General features: G+C 42.2%; 1 pseudogene; it reads left to right on the top strand.

Moving 5' to 3' along the window:
• Positions 1–4,850: 4,850 nt before the first annotated feature.
• On the top strand, positions 4,851–4,990 carry LOC147027540 (signal recognition particle RNA; annotated as a pseudogene).
• Positions 4,991–9,830: the final 4,840 nt, after the last annotated feature.

Genomic DNA, 9,830 nt, shown 5'->3' with positions numbered 1-9,830 from the left:
GCCGCTAATGGAAATCGCCTATTCCATTATCTCCAAAACTAGGCAAGCTGTTTGAATTTTGTTTGCGGGAATCAAGCCGGGCATTAGCACAGATAATTTATCGCAAACCTGATACATCACAATGACGTCATATTCGTTTTTTATGACGTCATCATTAAGAGGACGAGGAACTTAGCTCACTTGAGCTTGTTAATATGAAATAGGCAAAGCCGAGAAACGAACGAAACATGGGGGCCTAGAAAGGTTCTTCCTCATTTTGGTTCCGGTGTTGGCTCAGGCGTGCGTGAAAGCAAACTAATTTTTATCCCCAGTTTGTCATCCTTGTTGTCTTGATTGGTTCCTCGTCTGCAAAATATATCAGTCAATGAAAATTGCTTTTCCTTTTATTTTTCCAGACAGACCCAAACATGGTGAGTTATAGGGTTTCCTCTTCTTCTTCATTGGGAAGGTCTGGGATATGTATTGCAAAGCCATACTCACTCTTGTTGTCTCTATGTAGGTTTCTTTCAACGTTTCTTAACATTGACGCATCGATTTTAGTACATTCGTTTCTGATTTCATTCTTTAGATCTCCCACAGTATGTAATCTTATGGAAAACCCACTGATTTTAGTGTCTCCAAAATAAAAACGTCGAGTGGCATTAAATCTGGACTGCATGGTGGTCATTATATTGGTCCACGAAGTCCTAATCCACTTCAATGGCATAAACTCAAAAAAAAAAAAATACTTCCTTTGATTCCGGACTTTTGAAACACCCTGTGCATTGCATTTACATTCTTTTTGCTGAACAGATCAATGTACATGTTCATTGATCGACCCACATATTTCCCTCCATGGATAATATGGGTCCATTGTGTTTGCCTTTTGATCGAGACACTGGAGTGGGGTTGAGATCAGCTGATGGCAGCAGTGTTAAGGGCTTGCATTCCAAGTTCCTGGATCCTCAGTCAGTTTGGGTGGAATTATCATGTTACTGAAGTGTTGAGAAAGACTTGACTGACTCACTAATGGCTTTCACGTAGGAGTTATCTACTTGCATTGCCTGGAGCCAGCCCTTACTTTATGATGATGCCGTTGATGCCTGAGCCTGTTGTCATGACAGTGTTGGTGCACCCACAAGTCACGACTGCATGGCAAAATGTGGGAATTTTGGTTGAGCAGCTTTGGAAATGGAACCCACACCAACGTGGGTTTTTCAACAGTTTGCCCACTCCACCTCCAAGACACTCCAACTTGGGAAAGTGACTGTTCATGCCCTCAGGGCAAATTTCGAATAGGGAGGGGGGAGGGACACAAAATTGCCCAGCCCCCACCACAACTTCAAAATATATTTTGAATTTCATTTTCTTACTCTTTGTATATCTACACATTGAAATATTTAATTGTTATTGAGCAGCATTTCGAGAGCTATTGTGAGTTTCTCGTTCAAGACCTTTTACAATGTCCCATGTACTATTGTACAATGAAAAACTAGTCTAATAACATTTTTTATAAAGCATTGCAGTGAAGTCTGATCCAAATAATTTTAAAGCAATATATGTATTTGTATATTGTAATCAGTAAAAAAATAGTGTGGTACATAAAAACATTTGAAAGGAAATAACTTGCACCAAAAACTTTAACATTTTCACGCTGACGCTGACGCTGACGCTCACGCCGGGGGTATCGCTACAGCTCTCTGTTCTTCGAACAGGCGAGCTAATAACATCAATCAATATCACAGCAATCCAGAGTACTGCCGCACACTTGGGAATGGCACACACATACACACAAAAAAAATACATGAATGAAAAAATATTTTCGTCCTTGGATCAAGCTGATAACAAAAGTCCAATCGTCCTTGTAACTCGTTTTTTTTTTTTACTGTTTGTGTTAACGCAATAACCCTTTCTATTCTGATCTCAAACTCATTCATAGTGGAGCTTGTATTGTACATAAATCACATCTTGCACTCAGGAATTATAAGACATAAGTGTACCAGATTGTAAGTGAGTTACAACGACATTCCCATGGGATATTGATATGGTGTAGGGGATATGAACTCGGGTTCCAAGCATTGTGGGTCAACAATTCCTCTGATAACACAAAAAATAATCCAATGATAACCCCTCCCCCTCCCACTGATTATGTCCCATGTAGCATGGTGCCAAAAGGGAGTAAAAGCATCTCAAATAATATCGACCTGGACTACAAAATTGAGGTATACTAACACATACTACGACTTGCAGATTGTTATTTTATTTCAAGTGATTAAAGAGAAGTGTTTGGATAAATAATCCTTAAATCCACTGAATATGAAATCAAAACCACTTTGACATAACTGATGGCTCAATATCTCAAATTTGACTCCCGGTCACTCATCTGGTTCGTTGTGCAGTTCCTGTACAAGTTTGTAAAATTAAAGATAATTGGAAAATGTTCCATTATCCCCAGCAATTCTTTACCACGGGCACATTCCCCTGTTGATGATTCTTTGTTGAGATGTGTTCAATACATTTCGTTCATAAAAGGGATGAAAAAACAGTAAATTTTGTGTGTACTTGGGGCAGTCAAAATGTTCTTGAGATGCAATTGTGCAAGAAATACAAATTGTTCTGCCACTATGGTGTATAAGTAGAAAACAAGAGTGAGAATTGCTTTGCAATACATGTCCCCTACCGATGTGGTATTTTCGAAGTCCAAAAAGGGCATAACTCTGTGAAAAATTAATGAAATGCCCTGAAACTAGAACTTGTTCTGCAACTTATCGTAACATATTGTTGCGAATTCACGCCCGCCGGCATGCGGACGGCCACGTAACTCGAATCGCGGCACGTCGCCCACCGGACGGACAATTCTGTCGTGACCCTCTCGGACCATCGCCAGGAGCTAGTCACGGGTGGGCCTTTCGACCTCACCACAGTCGTGCCAATCGGCCACCTGCGTAGGATGGGTTGTTCGCCAAACTCGACCTACCTAAGTACCCACGCGGATGGTAAACCGGGCGATCGTACCTCGCCGCAGGTCGACTCCGGACACGAGCCGCTTGGGCGGCCCGTTCCATACTATCGGGATAACCGAGCGGTGTTATCATCGACCTGGACGGTTCAGATTAATTACTGGGATGTTGCACCCACTACGAACCCCTTACGTGAAGCAGGATGGAGAGTCAATAGAGAAAAGACAAAGCGAAACGGGCACAGTTCAACAAGCAAGCATTTTATTTCCCAGCACACGGAAAGCACGTATATACAGCCATACAGAAACAAAATGCACATAAAGCAAATGTAAGAGTTAAAACCGACTACGCGCACACACGGCAACACTTCTACCATTTTACTTCACAGACGGCGTCAACACACGTTTACACAAAAGCAAAGGAAAGAAGCCACCCTCACAGACAAGGAGGCAGACAGGCCCGTAGGCCAAATGTGCGCGTGACCTGGAGGAGCGGCCAGGTCCGTGAGACCGGGGAGGTCTTACCCGCGTCCTCGTGACGCGTTGGCGGGCGAGCCGCAAATGTGGCCGTGCCGCTGTGCCCCGACTCCGTGCCCCTTGGCGGGTTTCGTTGGCACCACGTTTGGGGTGGGGTGGGAACGGGTGCAGGGGAAAGGGGGAATTGTTGATGCCCTGGGGGAGGGGAGTGGCTGGCTGGCTTGGATCCCACGACGAGACGAGCGATCCCCCACACCGCAACCTCATCGCCGACCACCGTCCTTCTTGCCTTGGACCCGAGCTCCCTTGCTTGCAGTTCCACGCACGCACTCAACTCCGCCAACGCAACGCTCCTTGTCCCCAAGAGCAACCTCTCGATGACACTCTCCAAGCAACTCCAAAACCCAACTCTCTCGACTCGCCTTGCGCTCGCCTTTTTATAGGCGGCAGGAGCAGCCAATATGCAAATTTTAGGATCAGAACGCGATTGGAGGTGGGGCCACGCCGCCCCCCCCCCGGTCAGCCATTGGTCGGGCAAAAATGGGCGTGAACCTCTCCTGATCCTAAAATTTGCATATACAGACTTCACATACACACACTTGGAGGCGGGGCCAAGCCGCCCCACGCTCGCCAATTGGACGGAGGAGAAGTGGGCGTGAAGCCTTTCTGATCCGAATTTTCCCCTCGGAAAGGCCGCCATTCGCGCTCACGGCTCAGTGCGTTCGGCACCAATCGCCGAACGGGCCCGAGACAGCCCGACGTTCAGTGTTCACAGGTGGTGCGGGAATGGCCGTAGAAGCGATGATGTGGGATGAATTTGTGAAGGTAAAGGCGAAGGTGGTGGAGGGTCTTCTGTGGTGAGGGTTGGCGTTGTGGTTGTTGTCTGCGGGTTGGAGCGTGGTTGTAGTTGGTGATGATGGCAGGCGTGGTGGTTAAAGTGGTTGTTGTGTGATGGCGGTTGAGACGTGGTTGGTTCAAAATAACGACCGAAAAGAAAAAATGGCTAACTCAAAACGTCGCAGCCCGGATGAATCACATAAATTCCCTCTATACAACGGGTTTGGGCTAACTCCACATGTACCTCTGAAGATATCTCACCTGAGGGCCCTTTATGGTGTAATGCGAATTTCCACAGCAGTAACAATATGAATGTACCAAGTTTTCAGTTAACTATGTTAAAGGATGTGGGGAAAAAGTCTGAAAAACCACAGGTGGGATAGACGGACAGACAGATGGAGAGCAAACCTATAGTCCCCTCCGGTGAAACCGGTATGGGACTAATAATGGAGACTATGTATATGTACATATATATATATATATATATATATATATATATATATATATATATATATATATATATATATATATATATATATATATATATATATATATATATATATATATATATATATATATATATATATATATATATATAGCCGGGCGTAGTGGCGTGCGCCTGTAATCTGGCTACTCGGAGGCTTGGGTTGGAGGATCGCTTGAGGACGGGAGCTCTGCACTGGGCCGTGCTATGAGAGGGTGTAGGGCAGCCCGGAATCATGCAAAACCCAATCCATATCCCTGTGTCGTAAGAGGCGACCAGGGTTGCGTTGCGTCAGAAAGGGCATCTGGCGTAAAACCTGTGCCAAATCAGTATGCGGATCATAACGGATGATCCGCTGTGGCGACTCCTAACGGGAGCAGCCGAAAGACCACCACCACCACCACCAACAACAACAACAACAACATCATAATATATATATATTTTTTGACTGAGTGTTGCGGTGTTCATAAGCATGACTAGTCGAGAAACGTTTCACGACTCGGACCAATCCTGAACAGATCACCACTCTGGTCGTAGAGCACGACCGAAGGTGGCAATAATTTGTAATTTGTTCAGGATGCCGGCAATAACTTGCTTATTCATCGTGAAGGACACTTTAATGTCCACCAACTAATACTGGCAGACAGGATACCCAGTTTAATGTCCATCCGAGGGACAGCACACACATGGATGCCATAACAGTTTATAGCTGGGTCAGGATTCAAACCCAGGTTTAATGGCTCAAACGACTTGTGCATACATCTCAGCTCTCCAAACACCCACATATAATTATGTCAGAAATGTTTTTTTTCTTTTAATTATATATAATTATCGATATGTATGAAATACATTTATTTTAAATTCTGGGAACGTTTAAGGCTACAGTATTATTTGTACCTCATCCCGTTAACCTTTCGGACTTTTGAAGGACATATGAGATGTTCAATGAAATATTTTTCCATATTGTGTGTTCTCATATTTTTTTCAATAAATGTTTATGTATTGTTAGTGGTGCATATCTGATGTGTCCTTCTCCACAAATCTCCCCCACCCTATTTTAATCAATTACATCCACCATGTTTGCTGTCCTGCCTGGCCACTATCAATGGATGTAAAGTTGGATGAGGGGTGTACTTACCTCTGCCACCGAAGGTGGACGGAGGTCATGTTTTCACCCTTATCGATGTGTCTGTTTGTCTGTCTGTGAGCAGGATGTCTCAAAAAGTTATGCATGGATTATGACAAAACATGGTGAATAAGTTGGGTTGGTGACAATAACAAGCTGATTTGATTTTGGTTCAGGTCTGGATCCGTATCCGGATCCAGCCTATCAGTGGGATACAAAACGTAAACTGTTCATCCTGGTGGAGGTATGCGCTCCACTGAGTGTTGTTCATCTTTTACTCATGTAACTTTCAGGACACAATAGTAAAAAATAATAATAATATTTTTCTTTCCAAACAGAAAAAATTAACAGCACTGAAGAATTAATTATGAGACTTATTTTGTCTCTACATGCAGCAAATAGTTCAGACAGCGAATATAACACCCTGCCTGTAATTGTTTGCTTTTGATGCTTGTTGAGAAGCATTGCCTCAAGATAAGGACCAATGTTTCAAGATCAAAAACACAGCCTTGAATAATTTCTTATGTTCCTTTGTTGTTTCTGCATCGAGATTGTGATGAAGTCAAAGTGGAACGGCCAAGACGAAATGGGCAAGGGCACTCTGTCCCACACACAACAACGGATCCATCTCAACTTCCATTTCAATTTTATACGACAACAAAAAAGATAGTTGAATTAAATATAAAGTTTTATTTTCTTTTCTTCTTCTTTTGCATCTTCCTGCCCTTTCCCCAATTTTCTAATTCATTCATATTTACCTCTGCCACCGAAGGTGGAAGGAGGTTATGTTTTCATCCCCGTCTGTTTATTTGTTTGTGTGCAAGATATCTGAAAAAGTTGTAGACGGATGCTGATGAAATTTGGTGGGCAGATTGGGTGTGTGACAAGGACGAAATGTTTAGATTTTGGTGAAGATCCGGATTCGGCTACTATAATTTTTTCAGTGATTCTTCACCATTGAAAGATCGGGCCAAAAATGACAAATTGTATGATATCTCAAAAAGTTGTGAACGGATTCGAACGATACTTTGTGAACACGTTGGGAATGTAACTTGGAAGAATTGATTCCACTTTGGTGAAGATCTGAATCCAGATCCGGATACGAGAATTTTTTTTTAATTTTTAAACTGATTCTTCACCATTGAGAGATGGGTCCCAAAATGATATAGAGCATTATATTTCAAAAAAATCTTGGCCCCGATATGTTCTCCTGGATCAGGCATTGCGTGGCGGAGGTATGCGCTCTACCGAGTACCCTTCTAGTTATTTCTTGCAAAATTGAAGATTTTTCAAGTATATTGGTTGATTTTGTTGTTCTGTCTGGCTGTCTGTTTATCGCCTACAAGTCACAATTCCAAACCGATCTTCACGAAACTTCACCACATAGTAGAGTTTGTTATAAGCAAGAAGACTATTGTTGTTGAGGTCAAAAGGTCAACATAGGACAAAGGTTAACAGATTTTTCAAGTTTCTAAAATCCTCAATTTTCATCCGATTGACGAGAAATTTGAAAAGGATTTTCATATCAGCTTGTTGAATTCAACCAATTATTTTTGAGGTCAACCTCAGCCAAAAGGTCAACAACTTCGATGCGATTTCTAAAATCCTCAAATTTCATCCGATTGACTTGAAATTTGAAGAGCATTTATATTTCAGATCAATAAATTCAACCAGCCAATTATTTTTGAGGTCAAGATGGACCAAAAGGTCAACATAGGCCAATTGTCAACAACCGAGGTGAGGTTGCTAAAATCCTCAATTTTCATCCGATTGACTTGAAATTTGAACAGGATTTATATTTCAGGTCACTGAATAATTCAACCAGCCAATTATTTTTGAGGTTAACATTGGCCAAAAGGTCAACGTAGGCCGAATTTCTAAAATTGTCAATTTTCATCCGATTGACTTGAAATTTGAAGAGTTGTATATTTGTTCATTTAATTCAACCACCAATTATTTTTGAGGTCAAATTTGTTCTTTGGATTTTGCAAGTGTCATGCTCTGTACAACGTCTTCTTCTTCTTTATATGTTATTCTGTTTTCCCTCTCCCTCCCTTCGAGCAAGGCTCGTGGAAGAAGAAAACAAAGAACCACTCCTTTCACATTTTCAGACACATAGAGCTGCAGAAGCAGTTTTTCCTTGACTAGAGTGCACAAACCTGGATGGGTCACCACTCCCATGCAGAGTATGCAAATGGCTCATTCTTCCCTGTCTTCTGGTTACTGATTTTGCTGACCTCATAAGGATGACAGGCTGAGTCATCCCACCTGGTGGAATGTTGTTGGCACAACAGGGGCTCAAACTCAGGACCCCTAATATCTTAAGCTAGCCACATTAACAGTTAAGCCAACATCAGGCTACTCATGGGAGAGAGAGAGAGAGAGAGAGAGAGAGAGAGAGAGAGAGAGAGAGAGAGAGAGAGAGAGAGAGAGAGAGAGAGAGAGAGAGAGAGAGAGAGAGAGAGGCAGAGAGAGAGAGAGAGAGATAAAAAATAAATACTGAAACCAGCAAGAAAGAGGGTTGGGTGAGAATGTGGTAATAAAAATCATGGGTCAGGGAGGGATTAGACATGAGGTAATGGTACACTGCCTGTTTGAAGCCCTGGATGGGGTTCTTTATTTCGCTTTTCCCATATCCATTTTATAGAACAATCTTCCTTGTCATCCTTGTCATTTTACCCATACCTTAGATATGGTGTATTTGGCCTCTGACATTCAGTGATGTCCCCCTTCCCTTGCTCGTCCTGTTTCATGATCCTTGATGTCTCAACAACCCCCTTGACTTCTGATGTGTATTTATGTAATCTCTCCCTCCACTGAACCTGCACTTTACTCTTTTGTTATGATGAAGGGAAATGTCCAAAACATCAGCCTCATCTTGTTTCCCATGACGGTACACTAAGACTTTCTCAACTCCTGCTTGGGAAAGTCCATTATTGTATCCTCAAATGACGTATTCCATCACTTGTCTTTACCAAGTCTGTCATGAGTGTAATCCTTGTTTAAGTGTGAGGGCTACCCCAATATAACTAATAGACATATTGATTCTCCTTTTTATTCCAATTGATTCCAAAAACAACTGGAATGGCACTCGGTCGAGTGTACACCTCTGCCAGGTTGAGCAGTTTATGTTTTGTATCCCACTGATAGGCTGGTTCTACATCCAGACCTGAACCACAATCTAATCAACCTGTTGATGTCACCGACCCAACTCGACCATCATGGTTTGTCATAATCCATCCACAACATTTAAAAATATCGTGCTATGCTGTGCAGTGCACATAATTTTTGACCCTGTCTCTCAATGGTGAAGAATCACTTTCAAATTGCAGTATCTGGATCCAGATGCAGATCTTCATCAAAATCTAATCAGTTCAACCTTGTCACACATCCAACATGTCCACCAAGTATCGTCCTAATCCATCCATAAGTTTTTGAGATATCCTGCTCAAAGACAAACAAACAGAAGTGAATGCATAGCCTCCATCTGCCTTCGGTGGTGGAGGTAACAATACTGCACTGCTGAAGATGTAGATTATTGAACACACACTCAGAATATAAGAAGTGAAGCTACAAATCAACAATTAAAATTGAAGCCAATTTTTTTTAATGAATTTATTACTTTTTCATTGGCTGAAGAGAGGGTGTGTATAATAAACTCAGAAGTGTTTCATAAATAAATGTGTCATGATTAGGAAAAATAAAAAACATCACATCACTAAACCGATGTTCCTTCATTGATCGATGTCAAACCTGCAAGCGAGTGTAGTCCAAACTTGCATTTATTTGAGGGATAAAGCACAAGCGATACATGAAGTGCTGCAGCACAGCATTGTACACAGCAAAACAAATTACTCTCTCTTTCTCTCTCTCTCTCTTTCTCTCTCTCTTTCTCTCTCTTTCTCTCTCTCTCGTGCCCGATGTTTCGGGCCCGATGACAACAGTAGAATCGTGAAAAGTACATTTTT

This window comes from Eptatretus burgeri, chromosome 4 (assembly GCF_056783735.1).
Source record: "Eptatretus burgeri isolate ZD-2024b chromosome 4, Ebu_testis_v1, whole genome shotgun sequence".
Lineage (NCBI taxonomy): Eukaryota > Metazoa > Chordata > Myxini > Myxiniformes > Myxinidae > Eptatretus > Eptatretus burgeri.
Note: the sequence above shows the minus strand (reverse complement) of the source record. Positions and strands in the feature narration are given on the sequence as shown.